The sequence below is a fragment of the Phyllostomus discolor genome, chromosome 5 (genome assembly GCF_004126475.2).
Source record: "Phyllostomus discolor isolate MPI-MPIP mPhyDis1 chromosome 5, mPhyDis1.pri.v3, whole genome shotgun sequence".
Classification (NCBI taxonomy): domain Eukaryota; kingdom Metazoa; phylum Chordata; class Mammalia; order Chiroptera; family Phyllostomidae; genus Phyllostomus; species Phyllostomus discolor.
In genome coordinates, this window is record NC_040907.2 from 167,863,309 (window position 1) to 167,870,719 (window position 7,411).

Consider the following 7,411-nt stretch of genomic DNA (forward strand, 5'->3'; position numbering starts at 1 on the left):
GGGGACGCAGGCTGAATGCAAAGCACCACCGCACGCTGGTTTGAATTCCACGGCCTTCCTTCATCAGCCCGAGCGTGCGCGTGCAGCTGGGCCGCATCTGCCATTTCCATCTGATGGCTCAGAGCCACCATGTCACCCTGGTGCTGCTCCCCATTATGTCCTTTTGGGAAATGCAGAGATACGGCAGGCTGCTTCCGCCAAATGTGTGTGTGTGTGTGTGGATAAAGAAGTACACATGTCAGTCCGCCCTTCCTTTGATGTATCGGAGGGGGAATGTAGTCTTTGTGGTTTGTTTCCCGCAGGAACAAGAAGAAAGTAGGCTAATATACCATCAGTCATTACAAGCAATAGTAAAACACATTCAGTGCCATTTGTAAATTATTTTTTTTTACCACCGTGAGGTTAGTGTTTTCACGGAAGGCTGTAACGGTTGCCTCATTTCATGAATGGCATATCCCCCTGCAGGCAGCCGGGGGGTTTCTAGGGTCTCCGTTTGTGTTCGGGAAACCGGAAGCCCCGAGTCTCAGTGGTGGTGGGGGGGGCTGCACCGAGCTCGGTGGCCCGCAGAGGCCTTGTCCCCGCACGGCGTGGCCGTGGGGAAGCCGAGGGCCCTCGCCAGAAGGCCTCGTGTTCTGAAATGCTCTTCCTTCTATCAGCTGCTACATTTGATCAAAAGGTTTGTTATCTTAATTGAGTGAATAATTGTCCGGACTCTCAGCTTCCTGTTGTGTTGGGAAGACACACAGTGAGATGAAAAGTGGAGGCCTGGTCTGGTAGATGGTGGTGCTATATAAAAAGTAAGACCCCCAAAGCCAACTTTCACCATGATTTCTTAGGTAAATAGGATCTGAAATTCTATTTTAATAGAGCAATAGCATATTACTTTTCTGTAAGCATTTTAAGTATATTTTATTGATTTTGCTATTACATTGTCCCATTTTTTTCTCCCCTTTCTCCCCCTCCACTCTGTAGCCCTAATCCCACCAGCATTCCCCGCCTTAGTTCATGTCCATGGGTCGTACACATAAGTTCTTTGGCTTCTCCGTTTCCTATACTGTTCTTAACCTCCCCCTGTCTATTTTGTACCTACCAACTATGTTTCTTATTCCTTGTACCTTTTTCTCCATTCTCCCCCGCCCTCTCTGTACTGATAACTTTCCATGTGATCTCCATTTCTGTGATTCTGTTCCTATTCTAGTTGTTTGCTTAGTTTGTTTTTGTTTTGTTTTTTTAGGTTAGTTGTTGACAGTTGTGAGTTTGTTGTCATTTTACTGTTCGTAGTTTTGATCTTTTTTTCCTTAGATAAGTCCCTTTAACATTTCATATAATAAGAGCTTGGTGATGATGAACTCCTTTAACTTGACTTTTTCTGGGAAGCACTTTATCTGCCCTTCCATTCTAAATGATAGCTTTTCTGGATAGAGTAATCTTGAATGTAGGTCCTTGCTTTTCATGACTTTGAATACTTCTTTCCAGCCCCTTTGCAATGGTGCATTCTTATTAGCAATGGCATATTCTTATAAGCAATAGCTTATATTCTTATTGGGGTCAAATTTGAGTCTAGACTTCTGAAGAGATTGTAGGAAATAGTGGAAGGAAGGAAGGAGGGAGGGAGGATTGGAAGGAGGGAAGTAGGAGGGAAGGGAAGGGGGAGGGGAGGGAGGCAGAAAGAACAGAAAGAAAAACCAACACAAGCAGGAACAGAGGTGGGGCGAGAAAGAAACTGGGAGGGTCGAGTTCTACTGCAGCATCATTGGCTGGACGGGAGGACCCTGGGGCCCGACAGGGTCCAGGAAGTGGTTCACGGGCTTGGGGCAGAGTACAACACAGAGCCATCATTTCAAAATCTTTTGTTTTGTTTTGTTTTGCAAGACTTGTTTCTCACTTGGCAGAAAGAAGAATTAGAACCAATGAGTAGGAGACTTCAGTTCAATTTTAAGAACTTCTTTTAAAAAATGTTTTGGCCTCACCTAAGGACATTTTTTTCATTGCTTTTGAAAGAGAGAGAGAGAGAAGAAAGAAACACCAATCAGTTGTCTTCTCGTATGTGCCCCGACAGGGGATCAAACCCATGACCTTCCAGTCTACAGGATGACACTCCAACCAACTGAGCCACACCAGCCAGGGCAACTTTAAGAACTTTCTTAATGGAGAAATGGGCTTTCGAGTGAGGCAGTGAGTTCCCTATTCGGAGATGTGCAAGCAGAGGCCAGCACGCTCGGGGTGTGTGGACAGGGGATTCACACATTGGGGGAAATGTCAGACTAACTACTGAGAGTGTGTTCACAGTGCACTGTTGGAAATGAAGAGGCGCTCTTGCCGGAAAGCCCAAAAGAAGCTAGAGCCAGTTGGGAACAAATAACTCTTAGGCTCGTGGAGTGTTTGGAGGAGGAAACAACCATGGTAGCAACAGCAACACATGCCCCAAGTAACACTTGGCAGTAATGAGGAGGTGATTACGTCCCTTCAAAAACCCCACGGGGAACAGTAGCACGTAAAAGTTAAATCATAGGCATTTCCTCGCATTACCTAGCACATAACTTGAATTGCCTTTCTAATTAGCCCTTTGCTGTCAGCTCCGGAGGGCTTTCAGAACCTAGGGAGATGGCTATAAAAGTCTCTCCGTCCCCAATTGTGCGTGGTCATTGTTGCCAGGACACTGCCGCCCACACCATGACACGAGCAAGAAGCATGGCAGAAGGCACTTGAATTCCAAGATGTGTAGCAGAAAAACACTTGGAATAGCTGTTGCGAGCCCCTGCAGTTCAGGGAGCCTCCGCACAGTCTGAGAGCAGGTAAGCATCCTTCTTAGGGTTAAGGGCTTGCTTTCACACACAAGATCTTACACATCAAAAGCCTTGTGTGGGGGGGCCACAGAGTGACATTTAAAACAAAGGCTTAAATTTGAATTGGTCGCACTTTTTACAAAACTAAGCAAAATCTAAGTTCCTAAACTACCACTTAGAAGCCCAAGTGGCAATTTTCCTTCTCCCACCTGTTCTTGGCCCGCTGTCTGCAAGGGACATGGTGACTGCCACTTTCTGCAGGTGGTGGGAAGCAGCTACGTCTGGAATCACAGTTATTGAATGGTAGGTCACTCATGAAAGAAAAAAAATTACTTGGCATAATTTCCCCCAAATGACAGAGAAAACCAAGGTGCCATGCACATAGAGTCTCGCTTTTGCATTTCCCTGTTTTCCTCTTCTGGGAGTCTTCCAACAATTGCTATGTGGGCTCTTTCTCGTTGGTGCGTACTTAACTATAGGCCTGGGGCTGGGGAAGTGGGGCTGGGGCCGTAGGGATGGGAGACGATCTTACGAATCACAGAGAACCTGAAAAGGATGTTGGCACATCCTCTCCCTGGAAGGAATGTGTCTGGCATTTATTTTTCTCACGTGCAGCTGTTCTTTGTCTCGCCCAAGCAAGCCCAGCCTTTGGCCCTTCCACGGCAGAAGCTGTCGGATGGTCTCTGAGGATGTTTTTTTTGTAAATGTTTAGTTAATTAGATGTCAAGCACATCAGATGGTAGATAAACAGGAGTCGTCTCACAGGTAAAATCAGTTGCTAATTATGAGAAGGGAAATTTGGATAAGAGACAAAAATACATCTAAGGATTTCATTTCTTACTTTTTGTCTCTATGAACTAATTTTTCTTCTGGTTGTAGGCCCCCATTTCTTGCTTCTCGGCATGTTTAGTAATTTTTACTTATATGCTCGACAGTGTAAATTTTACCTTGCTGGGCATCTGGATTCCGTCGCCTTCCTTTGAAGAGAGTTGGACTTTGCTATGGCAGGAAGTTAAATTAGTTCAAGGTCAAGTTCAAGCCCATGGAGGCTTGTTTTTGAGCTTTGTCAGAGTGGTCCTGTGGTGGCCTTTAGTCCAGGGTTCTTCTGGCCCCACTGCAAAGGTGTAACCCTAGTCAAGTCTCTACCAGCCACCCTGGGTGTTCAGGCTGGCCTCCCCCTGGTGGTGTTTCACTCTCAAAACGCACAGCTTCATGTTCAACCGGAGACTCAAAGGGACGCCTAGGCAGACTTCTGGAGCTCTTGCCTTATGTAGCTCCTTCCCTTCCAACACTCTGCCCAGGGAGCCGCCTCGGCCAGTCTGGATTCCGACCTCTGTCTTTTCAACAGGACTGCTCTGTTCTGCTCGGGGTCTCTGAGTGCGCTGAGAGCTGGAAAGTGCCTCCCGGTGGGAAGTCAAGGTGATCTGTAGAGCTCACCTTCTTCCTTTCTCTTCTCTAGGGGTCGCGGTCTTATGCTGCCTGTTGTTCAATGCCTGAAAAACCGCTGTTTTGCATGTTCGGCTCAGTGTTCCGGTAGGTAATGGTGGGAAGACAAGTCTGGTATCTCAGTTCCTTTGGCCCGAAGTGGAAGTTCTCGGTTGCCTAGTCTTTTGGAGCCTTTGTTGCACTGTGCCTGCTGCCAGTGGTTCATCAGCAGTAGGCAGCTGAATGGGAAATGAGACACGGAGGTTGGAGGAGGAGAGGAGATCCTAACTCAGTGGGAAGGCAGCCACATAAAGAAGCCCACCCTGCGGGAGGAGAGCGGACAGGCACAGGTGGACCTGGTCTTCTCTGTCCAGGGCCCCCACACCGATGCCCACCCAAGCCTGGTGCTAAAAACCCTTTCCTCTTCCCATTATCAGTGCTGGCCCGCCCTGTGTCTCAGGCACGCTCTCGGGGAAGTGACAGGAGGTGCTCGTCTTGACCTAATCAGCCAATGTGGACCATGCGTTGTCTTTGTCCCCGAGGCTCTGGGAACAGTGCCTGGGCAGGATGCACCTGAGAGATGCTGCCGCCGTGAGGCGGCGAAGGCCAGCGGGCCACCCCACCAGGGCGTGGGCCCAGCACTGCCAGACCTTCGATTTTTCTGGAGATGCCCGTGATTTGGCTTTTCAGTAAAATCTCTTGATTCTTAAGTATTACACTAAGTTAAACTTTTTAATAAGCACGATGAGGGCTCCTCCCCCTTGCATCCATTCTCGGTCAAGCTGCCTGACCGACCTTCCTGAGCACTGGTCGTAGCTCCCCTTGCTCAGGGCGATGGGTGCCCCCACATCTCTCCCCATTCTCTGTAGGCACCCCATGTGCCTCTCCCCTGCCCCTGTACCCCCTTCATCGGGGGTGCGCCCACTGTCTTTGCCCAGCCTGTTCTCTGCTCCCAGAACACCTCCATGCTCCTCCCGTTAAAACTGTATATCCAGGGCCAGCTCAATCTTGATGAGACCCCATGGACGTGTTGTGAACCCTTTTAGGTACATTTTCAATTTCTTCCCAACACAACCACCAGCCAGCATCCTTTCCCTCGCGTCAGACAGTTGCCTGGAGATCTCCGTATGTCCTGTCTCGACCCCCAGCTCAGGAGCTGGGCAGGTGCCCATTCTGTTGCCCAGGGGGCACCCTGATCAGGACATTGACCCTTCCCCGGGCTTTTCCTTTTCACCCCTCCCTAAAGCATATCCACTTAACCAGACAGCGTGCGGGTGGGCACACCCCTTCATAATTATAGCCTCACTTCCTCTGTCCTCTCATAGTTTCCCATTTCCATCCTCCTCCCAAACACAGATCAACACCCCCCATTCATCTTCCAAAATAGCAATACTTGTTTAATTTTAAAACCAGTCCTCCACCGTGTCCATCGCAGCCCACGCCTCTCTTCCCCTCCTCTTCACGCTTTTCAAACACAGCCAGGGAACGCTCCTCCAGCTCCTCTGGTTTTCTCCCGAAGGCCCCGACCCCTGCTGCTTCTCGGGAATGGAGCCAATGTCAGCGCTGGGATGCTTCTTCCCAGTAACCATGTCGTCCCCTATCTTAAGTCGTCATCGATTTAGGTTCTCAACCAACTTCCAATAATAGGTCGTGATAACAACCTGAACTCGATCCAGTCCTTACTCTGTGCCTGGTGCTCTGCAGCCGCTCAGATTTCATTTTCGCAGCCCCGGGAACTGTTGCGTGCCGTCTCTGATGCGCAGAAGGGAACGCGGAGAGGTCATCCGTCTGAAGCTGTATGAAGCAGACAATGGCAGAGGCACCGTTCAAACCCCCATCCGGGTTCCCCAGACTCCAGGGCCAGTATTAGATGCCACTGCCCATGTCACCCGTCATCCAGTGTGTGGGTTCTCTACGGTTGCCACCACGGGTTTACATTTCCCTAAAGTGGGTGGGTGTTCTCTCAATGTCTGGAGGCCAGAGTCTGAAACCAAGGTTCTGACAGGGGTGCTTCTGAGGGGGTGTTGGTTGCAGGCCCCCTCCTGGCCGCCGGGGGCTGCTGGCAATCCCCAGCGACCCTCGGCTGGCAGACTCATCGCTTCCACCTCTGCTTCTGTCTTCTAATCATCTTCTCTGCATTTTCTCTCCCATTCTCTCCCCTTAAAAGGGTACTTGTCATTGGATTTAGGACCTGCCCTAATCTGCTCTTGAGATCTTTCATTACTTCTGAAAGACTCTTGCCCCAAATAAGAACACATCATAGGCTTCGGGTGGACATATCCTGGCAGTGGGGATGGGGGAGGGGGAGAGAAGCCAACATGTATGAGAGAAATCAGCGCAAGGCACGTGGTCCCCCGCTGTTTCCAGTCTGGGCTGCCGAGCACCTGTGCCCGACGCAGACTTAGTTTGTCACTGCGCTGTAACATCCTTTAGTTCCAGAGTGGAATGAGGAGAGCAGAAGGAATCATGGGAAATGAAATTCACATTGTAGAATAAACCCACACACGCGTGCACACACACACACACACACACGCACACACGTGTGTTAACTGAAGCAGATTGAAGATGTAGACAAACAGTCCGGTGGGCGATCTGGACCGATGAAAACCTCGGCCTGGAGGGTCGGCCTGCGTCACGTTATTTCTTCATTCTCCTGGTTCAGGCGTCCCACCCTCTCTGCCCAGTTGCACACCAGGCCGGGCTGGTCCCTTCCTGCTACCAGATCTTACGACCTCCCTGAGGCGTTCTCGGAGTTCCAGCCTTAGAGTCTCTCGTCCCGACAGCACTCACCTACGGACTGTTTTTCCATGTCATGGTCACAGCTCCGGTGACTGATTCCCAAACCCCTGCTGTGGGCAGAGCAGCCAGAGGTGCACTGTGGGCTTCCACGCTGCCCACACAGTGCCCTGTGCCACGTGCCGCGGCAGCCAGAGGAGGGTTATGCGCCATGGAGGAGGGCGTGGGAAATGAATCCTTGCCCAGCTGCACGCTGCTACTGCCGCATTGATTCTTCCAGTTTAATGAGAGCCGGTGCTCTGTGCAAAGGGAGACTACAAGGGAACATCTCAATGAGGGCTCCGGAGCTTGCGGTGCCCTTAGGGGACCTGCTCACAGCTACGGGAGCCAGGCAGAGCCCCGTGGTGCTCCCCAAACAGAGGCAGAGGCTTGAGACAGATATCCACTGGTAGGACCCTACTGGG